The sequence below is a fragment of the Crassostrea angulata genome, chromosome 8 (genome assembly GCF_025612915.1).
Source record: "Crassostrea angulata isolate pt1a10 chromosome 8, ASM2561291v2, whole genome shotgun sequence".
NCBI classification, from domain to species: Eukaryota; Metazoa; Mollusca; class Bivalvia; order Ostreida; family Ostreidae; genus Magallana; species Magallana angulata.
In genome coordinates this window covers 765088-778625 of record NC_069118.1, presented here as the reverse complement: position 1 = coordinate 778625, position 13538 = coordinate 765088, and the positions used below count along the sequence as shown (strand labels likewise).

The 13538-nt window shown below is 32.9% G+C and overlaps 2 pseudogenes; both read right to left on the bottom strand.

Moving 5' to 3' along the window:
• Positions 1–1143: 1143 nt before the first annotated feature.
• Positions 1144–6847, bottom strand: LOC128157816 (interferon-induced protein 44-like; annotated as a pseudogene).
• Positions 6848–7393: 546 nt separating this feature from the next.
• Positions 7394–12509, bottom strand: LOC128160040 (interferon-induced protein 44-like; annotated as a pseudogene).
• Positions 12510–13538: the final 1029 nt, after the last annotated feature.

Sequence of the window (13538 nt, the reverse complement as noted above, 5' to 3'; positions counted from 1 at the left end):
TTAATTTCTGGACAAGCAGCTACTGACATGTTTATCTGAAAGGTTCCGTTTTGTGAACAATCTAGTTACTGTTCTCTGCTGAAAATATTGAATACTCCATGTAAATGTATATGTGAAAATGTCTAATATCTGGCAGGAAATCTTCGAGGAAATTTGGAATTGAGCTTTTTTTTTAGTAATATGATTGTTATGTTACCCCTCTTTCCTAAGAAATAAATTATGAGATTAAGGTAACCATAGCATCTTTTCAATTTTTTTGCTAATTCCACCTACTGATGTAGAAAACTTGAAAATAATTTTTTTAGAAATATGTATCAGTTATGGGATTATTTTGCATTTTAAGTCTGGAGACATAGGATATAAATGATCTATTCCACTGTTGTAATTATCATTATTTCCAAGTTATTCAGAACAGGTACAATATTCTTGTATTTAATGTTTCCAGTAATAGTATTTAACCATGTTTAACGTAAAGGATATAATATGCCAAAAACAGTTCTGTATGAAGACAAAAATATCAGAAAGTTTCGAGGCCCTTTAGGGCCGAGTACTGTCCAATATTTTTTTCATACAGAACTGTTTGAGGCATATATATCGTACTTAAAACACTGCCATTGAATTTCATTTTTGATTTACCTGAGACAGTCCGATTTTGAAGGATATAAGTACTGTAACTATTGGTAACGTTCTGATTTTAAGAAGCTTACTTATATCGGAATGTCACAGGGAAATTTTAGACTGCAGGATCAAAGGAATGACATCACTGCAGTGTTTTAACCTTGGTTAACACTGTTTACATTCATTGAACAGCTAGAGCATAAAAGCATTGTTTTTAAATCCGAAATGAATTACAGTTAAATCTTTTATTCACAATTTCATTGCTGTCAACCGATATTTAAACTTTACAATGTATAACATGATGTTTGAATAATATTAATTGATTGTAATGATGTATCCTTGTACAGGTGTGACAGTGAGGACCCGTCTATATTAGGTTATCGCTTCGTTCCAAAATGTCGCATTCTACAAGAGTTACTTTTGTTAATTTAGGTCACCGTGTTAAAAGTCATAAAGCCTTCATTTTAAAACAATCAAAGTTGCCTGATTGCCATATTGGTCATTAAGATGTGGATAACACTAATAGGTTTTTAAAGTCTCCTTTTATTTTTAATCACAATAAAGCAAAAATTCTCTGAAATAAAATGCTCAGATAAATACTATAATGTTTGATCTCCAAAATGAGAACAGGCGGGAATTACTCTTAAGAAAATTCATTTAGTTATAGGCGATTCCACTAAACCAGGTAGCACCAGAACCATCCTCAGTCCCGCGTGTTTAACGTCTGCGAGTTTTCTTGTTCCAGTTCATACTGGTTTTCCAGAAAGTCGTCTGCAAACATGAGCGCCTGTCGTAGAGCTGTCAGGGCAAGGATGTTTATATCCGTCTTCAGTTGAGATTCCTTCTCATAATTTTTGACCGGAAGTACATGTGATCTTGGGATAGCGATAATATCAGCAGCTTTATTGACGGTATCTTCTACGACACTGCTCGTGAACATTTTGCTGACGTCTTTGTTTACTGTTTCACAAATCTTGTCCATCTTTGTTAGAAAAGCCAACTGGGGTACACCTAGAAACAAAAAAGAAGGCAGAAGTTTACACTTGTACAAACTTCAATCTTTGAAGTTTCTCCTGTGTCACAAACATTTTTGGTATTGACTAACCCCTTCTTAATTTTTGACAGACTTTACTCACCTCAAATCACCAGGAGACTGAAGTAAATCACACTTACACAACCATACCTGTCCACCAAGAGACATTTAACACAAAAATTGATTTTTGTATTTCGTTTTAAGTCTTTTAACAATCTCTTTTCGTTAAGGCCCTCAGAGAAAAGTTATTTTCTATATCTACCACGAGACTTTTGATATCCTTGAGTTCTGTAATGCCCCCCCCCCCCCACAACCCAGACAGAAGTTACTTACCCCTATCCACCACGAAACTTTTAATCTCCATGAGTTTTGTAACGAACCCCACAGAGAGAAGTAACTTACCCCTATCCACTACCAGACTTTTGATATCCTTGAGTTTTGAGACGACCCCCTCAGAAAGAACATCCAGGGTACTTCCATCAAGTACAAACACTACCACGTGTATCCTGTCCTTCACTGTGGGCTCTTTGACAAAGCCTGGAGTTTTTGTTGATGCTTTCTCTACAGGGTTAAACTGAAAGCAGATTGATTCACCTCTGTTACTTGTATTGTGGAACTGTATTTTACTTAAAAGGTACATTATGTTTTGTTGTTTATCATGTACAGCAGCATTAGAGATATGAAAGATTACAATCATCTTTTGTTTTCCCTTGGACTGAAATGTGACATTTTCATTGGTTTAAACATAGCACGTGATTGCCTCATATATCTCTATATTTGTTCTGTGAGAAATAATATTAGGCAATATGGCCGTCATTGGTCGACGCTTCGCTTACTCATTTCGACATTTCATAGTATTTTATACATAAATTGCATGCCGTAAGTTCTTAAAGTATTTGGAGTAGTTGCCCTTTGAAATTCTTTAAAATTAGAGTAGTTGCTCTTAGAATATTGACGTCACATTGTTTTGTCTGGAGCAGAACAAAATGGCAGCGTCGAAATTTGCTCAAATCTCTGCAGAGGAAAGAGAGAAAACATTTAAAATTGAATTGCAACAAAACATTGTAAGTAAACATGAGTGAAGCAAAGATTTTGAAAGAGTATTTGAAAGGTGAGATTGAAAATTTTGAAGAGTTTAAATGAGTTAAATAGGACGAGATGTAAGGCATCTTGTACATGGCTTTGCGTAGATCATCGTTATTTGTGAATAAATATGTCGCTTGATAGTCCTCGAGAAAACAAAACACTTATTAGGTTAGTTACTGACTCACTACCGAAATATATTGGGTTGATCAATCTCATAGAAGGCTCGGCTTCGCCTCGCCATCTATGAGATTGATCAACCCAATATATTTCCGTAGTGAGTCAGTAACTAACCTAATAAGTAATAATAGAATCTGTCAAACCTCCGTATCTGTGCAAAAAGTGATTCGTTTTATTTGAAAAATTTTCAATGCCCATTTTTCACTGTCAAGCTACATGTAGCTGATGTCAAAGTTGTGAATGATTGTGGCTTGACTGTACCATTTGGGCTTTCTTTATCAACCTTTTGCTATTACATGTATCATCTTTATAAAAAAAAACTATCCATATAAAGACACATTGATTATTTATCAGCTGAGAAATTACACAACAATACCGTGTAATGATTTGGGAGATTTCCGTCCAGAATAAAGCCCAGGTCTTCACTTTTGATGGACAGTCCCTCCTCAACCCCCCCTTGTGTCACAAATCCGAAAACGGAGGTATTTCTTGGTCGAAGGGTCACGAACACGGAATTTTTCAAACTGATAAAGAGTTGATTTGAAGATTTGAACATTAAAAATATCTTTAAGCATTGAATCTTTGACATAAAGTTTATTTTAATTGTATCAGAATCTTCGACTCACACGTTTAGTGAGGCTATTCTCGGCACTTCCTGTGCATGCGCGGGAGGATATACCGCCCCTGAAGATTGAGTTGATGGTGTTGAGGAAGCTAGACTTTTCGGCTCCGACCTGTCCTATCAGTAGGATGTTGACCTCAGGAATCTTCATCTCCTCGAGGGGATCGTAATTTGCAACAAATTCTTTTAATTCTTGAAAAGTCTGAAAAATTGTACATGTACACAAGAAACAAAATATATGTCAGTTGTATTTCTTCGGATAATTAAAATAATCAGATTATAACCTACTGATATTTCTTTATTTTTGATATGCAAAGCGCCATCGAGATTGCAATATAATAGTACTATATCTTGTTATATGTTGTGAAAATTTGTAGTTTAAGATAATTAATTACAGAACAGTACTGCAACAATTAATCTGAAGTTTAAACGGCGAAATAACGCAGACAATGATCTTATTTACTGGAAATGAGTGGTTGTTGTAAGTTTTATTTGAAATGTTCGAGTAAAAGTTACTGAAGTGTTACTAGTGAATATTAGGTGTGTTTTTTCAATGACATACCTGTGAACTCCAGTCTTGTGAGTCCCTCCATGGAGATTCAAGTTCATCATCTGGCAATCCATCAACAACAGTGGCAATTTATTACAAGCTCTCGTGTATATTGTACACACATTTCATTTCTGCAGTAAATTTACACATATATTTTTGTTCTGAGATACTGATAACAGAACCCAACAACTACTTTAGCAAATGAGACGTATATTTACATGCTACCTCAACTATTGAAGTCATTGAAATATGAATTAATGCATGTGAATTGACAAATTATCTTCATTTACAAACCTGATACACTTTTTCTAACGTTTTCATGATGATGACGTCCATGAATTTACTTACATGAATATAAACTGACCTTTGACTATCTAGTAATAACGATTACCTTTGACCAGGTAGACCTCCAGATCGGTGACGTTATTGTGACCGTTTGCCACGGACTGGGCGGTCTCTCCTTTCATATCAAAGCTTTGGCCGTCAAAGAAATCATATTCAGAAAAAAGTTGATAGAAACCGCCCACTGTTTTTTTCAAAACATTATTTGAGCATGAAGCCAACGAATGAAACCATGGCCCGTGATTGCCTGCTTTATAATGAGTTTCTCCACTTGTATAAGGAAACATCACTGGTTTCCAGTTACCAGCAGAATGTAATTTGAACAAGAACGCTTTCTGGTCTGTACACCAGCTCCGAGTACTCCCCCAGATGTCTGACAGGTACCCTCCGTACACGTTGGTGTCTGTGTTGTAAAAGATTGTCACAGTGGGTCCTTTGTTGTCACATAACTCATGGAACCTCTGATAAGACATCCCATCACGGCTTAGTTTGTATAGGAGCTCAAACTGACTGTCCCTGCCAATCCACTGTGATATTTGTTTCTTGTCTTTACGTGTAAGTAGCTCCGCCATGCTTTCTATTCCCTTCAAACAAACGCACAAACAAAGAAATAACCAAATGAATGTAGTCTTGTAACATTTTTGAAAATATGTTGTAAATTTATATTTCATATTTTATAAAAGGAGATGAGTTGAATACATCATTATTTCCCAGTATATATTCAATAATATTACATGTATGTAATCCTTTTTATTGCTAAGTTATTATAGAATGTATTTTACAAGATACATATTTTTTCGCAATATGAATCATTTCATTCATTGTCAAGTGGTGGGGACTATGATTTGTTAGTAGTACTTAATTCAGATTTAATACCACAGTGTGACTGATATTAGCAATGGTATAATTTAAAGGATACTTGAGTCCAAATTCAAGTTTAGAGATAAAAACTCACATTCTGCTGTAATAGTTTTGTTAGGATACGATACCAGTCAACCTTAAACCTTATGGGTATGTAAGTTGTATCCTGGCGTCATGGGTTTCCGATAGTCTAACACTAAACGCTGCCTCTTATGACTCTTAAAAGCAATTTTTGTTTACATGCATATCATGCAATAAAACCCAGTCGACGTGCACTGATGCGAAATAAAATTTTAAAATTAAGTTAACTTATAATTATCAGTAAGATAAAAGAGTAAGGAATATGTTAGGCCTACATGAACGTTATTAATAATATCTAAGATGCAAGACATGTACTTAAAACGTTGATATTTAAGATACTAAAAATTGATGACGTCATTTTGATTAATCATGCAGATATGCATCTTAAGGTATACGTTTACTCAGGATGAAAAAAAATTCCACTGATGATAATGAAAAACCATCTATTGTGTGTTAAAGACCTTTCATGGTAGTGCAATTTTTCACTTTCAAAAAAGTAGGTCAATGATCTACTTTTTGAGATAATGGCCATTGAATATTTTTTGAAAATTTAAGAAAAATCCCCGAAAATTTAACACTATGATTGAGATTTTCTTAATTGTGAAAATAATTGAAATTGCTAAATTCTTTTAAAAATTAAATTCAGTTGATGAATGGCAGTGACACTAAACAGACACAAAGCATTAAGTTTTCATTTTCCTCTATCAGTTTCCAAATTCCTACACTTTTTTAACTCAATTTTACAAAAAACTGAATGATGATAATACCAAAACATTTATAGCATTAAACTTGGTATATTAACCTTACACTGCAGGCATAAAAGTTATATGAGGTCAATGATCAATATTTTGAGATAAGGTGTCTTTTATCATTTTTAAGCATTTTTCAATATTTTTGTAGTGTGTGCCATTCAAATATCTAAACAAAAGAGTGAGATAAAACCAACAGAAAATATGCAAAATTATGTTGACTAACAAATAAAATCTTAACTGTGAATATTACAGTACTACCAAAAATATCTAAGGGAAAAACAAAATCTGAAAATTTTAGTCCGAATTTTATTCTGTTTTGAAAAAGTCAAACTTTGTTTGAGCCTAGTTCCATAATATAGTAAAAATGATAAAGATAGAATGGTTTGTCAATAATAATTCATTTCATAAATACTTTTAGTGATTAAAACAAATTTTACTCATCATATTGAACTTTATAACAATCCGACTTTGAGAACTCAAACCCTGAGTAAACAACGTCCTTAATCATTTATGATATCAGACTTGCAAGAGGAATAGAAAGTAGAACGAACACGAATAATCTTGACTATCGAAATAAGTTAGTATGCAACTGTTGGTTGCCTAAACCTTTCATTTGTTAGTTCAGGTTCCTTGAGATATAAAGTCTAAGAAACTACATTGTTCAAAGTAACAATCAAACTATACAAACCGCGCAATTTTGCTACTTTCGTTTCATTTTCTGAAATTCAAGTACGGTATAACATTTCAATCATAAAGGAATACATTTTGCGAGTTATGTGATAACATGTAGAGTAATAACAGTTTTTTGTAGTTTAACCCTTTTCTGTTACTTTTAAATCCTTTTAGTTATCTTCCATATTAATACACATTAAAGCAAGATTCAAGTAAATATTTAGAGGTTTGTCTCGGAACATTTGACAGTAGAGAAATGATACAGTCTTAATTTGACATTACTAGTGTTGGATTATATCCTACATTATTAAATAATTCCCTTCTAAAATCAGAATACATTTCACAATTAAACAGAAAATGATTCTCGTCTTTTATTTCATTTGATACACAAAAATGACATATTCTTTCATCGAGAGGTTCCCCCTTATATCGCCCCGTTTCAGTTCTTATTTGGAGTATCCCACACCTGAATTGTGCCAAAATAGATCTTTGAGATTTTGAAATGTTCATTTCAAGGTAATTTTCAGTTTTAAAATTTGTTTTAATGCTTTTATACAATTGCAATTTTGGTAATTGGTTTATCTTTCCCAACGATTCATTTTCATAAGTAAGAAACAGTTTGTTTTCAAATTCATTAACATCACAGACTGATAAATTATCATAAATATGTAAAAGATTCGTGGATTCGAATAGTGATTTAATGCGTAATGTAAATCTACATAAACCAGGTTGATTAAAGTCCCACAACAAAACACGCTTTGTTAGCCGATTGTCATCCATTGTCAGCAATCGATTCCATAATCGCACGGCGTAAATACAGTGTCTATCATAACAGAGTTCCAATCCAAATTCCCGGTGTAGCGCTGGTAAAGGTGTTAATTTGTGAACGCCTAAGTAAAAACGGAGGGCTCGATTCTGTTCCATTTCGATAGAATGATAATTCTGGAGGCCCCACACTTCACTACAATAATCCAAACTGGCGCTACACAATTTTAAAAACAATTTTTCAAAAGTTGAAATTCCTATTTCTTTATATGGACGAATTTTGGAAACCATCCCTCCGAGAGCGCGTCCACCAGCTTTTGATAAAGTATCGGCGTTGTTTTGGAAATTCAGTTGTGCATGAAGTATTACACCAAAGGTAGCAGTATAAAAATGCTGTCTCGAATAGACAAAAGACTCATGTGTCTCAATAGGTAAATAAATTAATTAAAGTTTATGGGACACAGCTTCAAATCTTACCTTAATTTGTCTTAAAGTAACTATTCATTAAGTAAACTCCACACAACATTAGTTTTGTTGTAAGGATCAATACCATCTTTGTCAACAGGTTTACCTAATAATGTCCATTTTTTTTTACACAATTGAGGAAATGGTTAAAGAAATCTTAATCTGTCCATTCTATATTTAGGTAAAACAGTGTTTATCAGTTATCTCGCTCACAGCACAGTTTGAAGCTTATATCATTTACATATTTAACTTATAGTAGAGCTGATTTATTTATACAGGTAGGTTTTTCAGGTTTTCCTGCCTAAAATATTTTAACCAAATAAATAGACATGTAACGTTTACTAGTATTTAAATTATAAACAATGTTTGGGCTTAATCCCTCCCCATACAAATTATTATATTAACTCGTTTATTATGGCATTAATTCACCTTTATTAATTGCACCATCTTTCAATTACACAAAATACAAATCCGAAAAAGTCATAAAAATGTGGTTTAATCGTTTTCTCAGAAAATCAGAAAAATTACGAGGGGATCAGTCTTGTTTATTTAAAGCCTCCATATTTTCTTGTTTCAGCTCACACTGATTCTCCAGAAAGTCGTCTGCAAACATCAGTGACTTTCGCAAGGCCAAAAGGGCCAGTATGTTGATACTGGTCTGAAGTTCATGTTCCTTCTCATAATTTTTTACTGGAAGTACATTGGATCTAGGGATAGCGAAGAGGTCCGCGGCCCTGTTGACAGCATCCCTTACAGTTTTACTTTTGTATACTTTGCTGACGTCATCACTGACCAGTTCACAAATTTCGTCGATTTTTGTAAGGAAAACTAAATGGGGTATCCCTAAAAAAGAAGTTTACAGTTTTTGAGCATTAGATGAAATAGAACACATAATTAGATCTCATTTATGCAAATTAATATGGTATATATATGTTCATCTTTAATTATTATAAACTGTATTCTTTTTATATAACTTAGTTATAAATTTCGAGTCAATTCATACCTCTTTCAATAACAAGACTTTTGATTTCTTTAAGCTTTTTTACGACGTCTTTTGACAGAAAGCTCACGTTACTTCCGTCAATGATGAAAACTACCACGTGTATTTTTTCCTTCACAGTTGGTTCCTTGACAAAGCCAGGAGTTTTTGTTGACGCTCCCGAATCGAGTTCAAACTACAAAGGTTCCAGTTTTAAAGATCACTTTATATGTATTTAGAAATGATACTTTTACATGATGAATGAGATAAGTTTTATAAACACAATTAGTTAATTTTCTCGTATACCTAAAAGCATAGGACCCAATACTAAAAATTATAAAAGACGTGCCTTCACATATCCATATGGTCTTCATTTAAAATAAAATATCATGACACGTGAGATTGCCATGAGAAAGCTAACTCCTTCTTTACAGTGTGATGAGATTTCCAGTTCTTCAGTAACAGATACCTTGTCGTAATTGAATGATGCTTTTCAGACGTTTTAGGATTAGAACCCAGTTTTTCTTTTCGCCTACTGGGTAATAATTTAGATTACTTTTTTTATATAACAGATTTCGTTCTCATTTTGAATATGATATATTTTGTCTCGTAGAAAGCCAAAGTATTAAGTTCTCGTACTCTGTATTATGTTTTTAGTTTTAATTCCTAAATGTTTTAGTTTCTGTTTCGATTTTACCACAACAAGACTCTCACTTACCTTGTAATGATTTGGAAGGTGTCCGTCCAGGATAAAACTAATGTCCTAGTTTATAATAGTCACCCCTTCTTTTACTCCACTAGTGTCGCAGATCCGGAACCGAAGGTATTTCTTCGTTGATAGATCACGGACTAGCAGTTTGTGGAACTATTAAGGAAACATCAAAATCAAAATATTCTATAGTTTTTGATATCCATATAATGGAATATTGTACTGATGAAGAGAGAGAGAGAGAGAGAGAGAGAGAGAGAGAGAGAGAGAGAGAGAGAGAGAGAGAGAGAGAGAGAGAGAGAGAGAGAGAGAGAGAGAGAGAGGACAAAACTTACTTGCACCACATCCATACATAATAAATAAATAATAATAATAAACATGCATGATATACTTCCTTGCTTCATATTCTAATAGAAAGAGAGAGAGAGAGAGAGAGAGAGAGAGAGAGAGATATTACTTTTTGAGTCAGGCTGTTTTCGGCGCCCCCGGTGCATGCGCGAAAGGAAATTTCGCCCTTAAAGATTGAGTTGATGGTGTTGAGAAAGCTAAATTTCCCGGCGCCAACCTGTCCTATCAGTAAAATGTTGACTTCCGGGATCTTCATCTCTTCAAGAGGCTCATAACTGGCAATAGAATCCTTTAATTCTTGAACAACCTGTATATATGTTCAAAAATTATAGTTTCAATCAAAATGAATTAACAGATCGTTCGATATAAAAAAAAAATTATTACGCTGCTTTAAAAGGTGTGTAACAGAAAAAAAAATTGGGGATTCAGGCGATGTCAATTTGCCCCACTAACCTGATGTTTTAAATACAATTATTTCCTATAAAAATATTGAAGTATGTGAGCTTAAGACATGTATTTTAAAAATGAACAATTTTTTAATGGAAGAAAAGTTTATCTCTTAACTTCTTGAGCAACAATAGGAGCAAATAAACAAAGTTTGATTGATGAAACATTTGTAATTTACGTGTGATAACTTACTTGTAAATTCCACCCTGTTGAGTCCCTCCAAGGAGACTGCAGTTCCTCGTCTGGCAAAAATTCTACATGGGAAGCAAAAATGTAGCATGGTTTTCATAAAAGTTTTAATTGTTTTCTTTAAAAAAAATATCCTAATATTTTTTTGGTCTCATCGATCAACAATGTGATATTGTTGTAATAATCTGTTTATGATAATAAATTTATTGATGAAATGAATGAACTCTGACCTTTGACAAGGTAGACCTCTAAATCAGTGACGTTGTTGTGAGCGTTTGCCACAGACTGGGCCGTCTCTCCTTTCATGTCAAATCTTTGTCCGTCAAAAAAATCAGACGTGCTGAGACTGTAAAAGTTGGAACGTGATTTTTCATCCACCTTAATTGATGTTTGAAATGAAGGCAACGAATAAAACCATGGCCCGGAGAAAAATTTTTCGAGGTGAGTTTCTCTTTGTATGTGAGGAAACTTCACTGGTTTCCAGTTACCAGTTGTATATAATTTATAAAGAAAGGCGGCATTGTCTGTCGAATAGTTAGACCTAAATGTCCTCCAGCTGTCTGACAGGTACCCCCCGTACAGTTGTTATCCGTGTTGTAGTAGATGGTTACCGTAGGTCCCTTGATGTCACACACATCGTGGAACTTTTTTGCTGATCCTCCATCTCTACTTAATTTGTACAGAAGTATAAACTGACTGTCTTTGCCGATCCAATGTGACAACTGTTTCTTAATTTTACACGTAAGTAACCCGTCCATTTCATTTAAAGTACACGTGTACAATCTATGAAATTTCCATCACCGTGCTAAACTAGCCGATATTTTTCTGCAATAAAGTAAAATTAAGGTATACAAATATTTATATATATATTTAATTCATAAATTTATATGTGTATCAAATTTGGCGTTCTCTTTTTTATCTGCCTTGAGATATTCATATTAAATTTGTGAAATTTGAGCGTGTATTTCAAATTTTAAATTATTATTAAATGGTCGAAAACGTAAATTGATTTAGAATACAACATGTTTGTTTTTTAACTCTATTTCAATTTATGTGAATAGTGTAGAATATGATAATTTTGTGTTATTTAGTCATGAAATTGACAGTTATAGCTAGTTAGAGCTAAATTGCTCAATAAGGTAAACAAGTTGGACTGCTAATTATCACATCATTTCTGAATCTAGGTCATAAAGTTACTCAAGTGTACATTGTTATCGTACAGTCAACCAATTAATATTACACAAAGACAACATCTAGAACACCCTGTTCTATCTTAAATTATTATATTTATTTAATTTGAAAATCATATGCACAGAAATGTTCGTTTTTCATAACTTTACCAATATTCTTTGAATAGCTGGAGTGTTTTTAACACATGAAGACAAAACATACACGTATTCAAAGTAACACGATTAGCTCCCTTTGTGGATATTTAAATATTTATTGATCGCATCATGTTAGCTTGAGTATCGGTTTAAGTAACACAAAGACCTAAGAGAAGAACAGATGGATGTATTTGATGCATATATTATTCCAATGTTTAAAAATGACCCGTGACGATATAGTATTATTTAAAAATAGCACTTTAATATTTTTATGATAATGTATAAAACACTTATTGACATAACAGAGCTTTTTCAATGTTGATATATTAATCCAACAATACTTTACCTGAATTAAAAATATCAAACAGATATCAAACAAAGAAACGGAGAAAAATATGTATCCTGCACAGTATTACACAAAACCTACTTATCATTAATTTCGGATTAATTTCTCCTATGCACTGTCCAATATTTTATGAACTGATGTATGGTAGCAAATATCAGACACAATAAAATTAAGTTTTTAAAATATTATTAGTTAAATTTCAAGTACTAGTAATATATGCTAGTAACCCTAATGAAATTATAGAAACAATATTTTTTGAAAGAAGAAATTCATTTCATATATATCATAGCATTTGTGTTTCTTTAACTTAATCAAAGCATCAACGGCATCTATACAATTAAAAAAAAAAAACTAAACTAATTTGAACTGGAAAAAATGTAAGAAAATCAGAATTTGGAAGGCAATATAGACGTCACTTATTTAGTGGATAGTTACAGCTTATTTGTCATTTTTAACACCTAATTCCTTGCTAAAGTGGGCGTAGAGTTTTAAGCCTTTAGAGCCTGCCGAATTCGTTATATCTATGGATATAGAACCGATATTTATCAAATGATTTACAGAGAGCTTATGGATCTATATACCACTATATTAAAATAATAGACTCGATTTTTTGGGCTTTAATAGCGAGAAATCGGAATAGTACTGTCTTTTGTTTAATATATTTTAAACATCATTGGTACTTGAAGATTACCAATTTATTTTTATTTTGTCTCAATCGAGCTTCGCCAATTAATAATCAACGAACATTCTTTTAAAATATCCGGAAATTATCTGGATTATTTGGATTTTACAATCTTGCACATGCGCATTACAATCACGCTAAATCACGGTAAATGTTTCCACAATATAACATTTGCATGGATAAACTCAGAAACGATATTACAAGTAAGTGTAAATTTTCATTGCATGAAAATTTGTCTTATATTCTGTTCATCAAAAGAATATGGGAGATAACTCTAACTCAGTGCATTTAATATGAAATATCCCGAGAGTTCTGAATGTCAACATGGTGTGTAAATTCGTAGCGAGTAAAAAACGTTGATGAAAAAGTGTTGAATTCTTCGTTAAAATGAATTAAATTTTCAGATGAAAATTTGACTGTTTATTTTTTTCAATGCAGCCTCACTAATTTTTCCAAAATCGTTCCGGAGCGATTCTGCCTTTTTTTCTA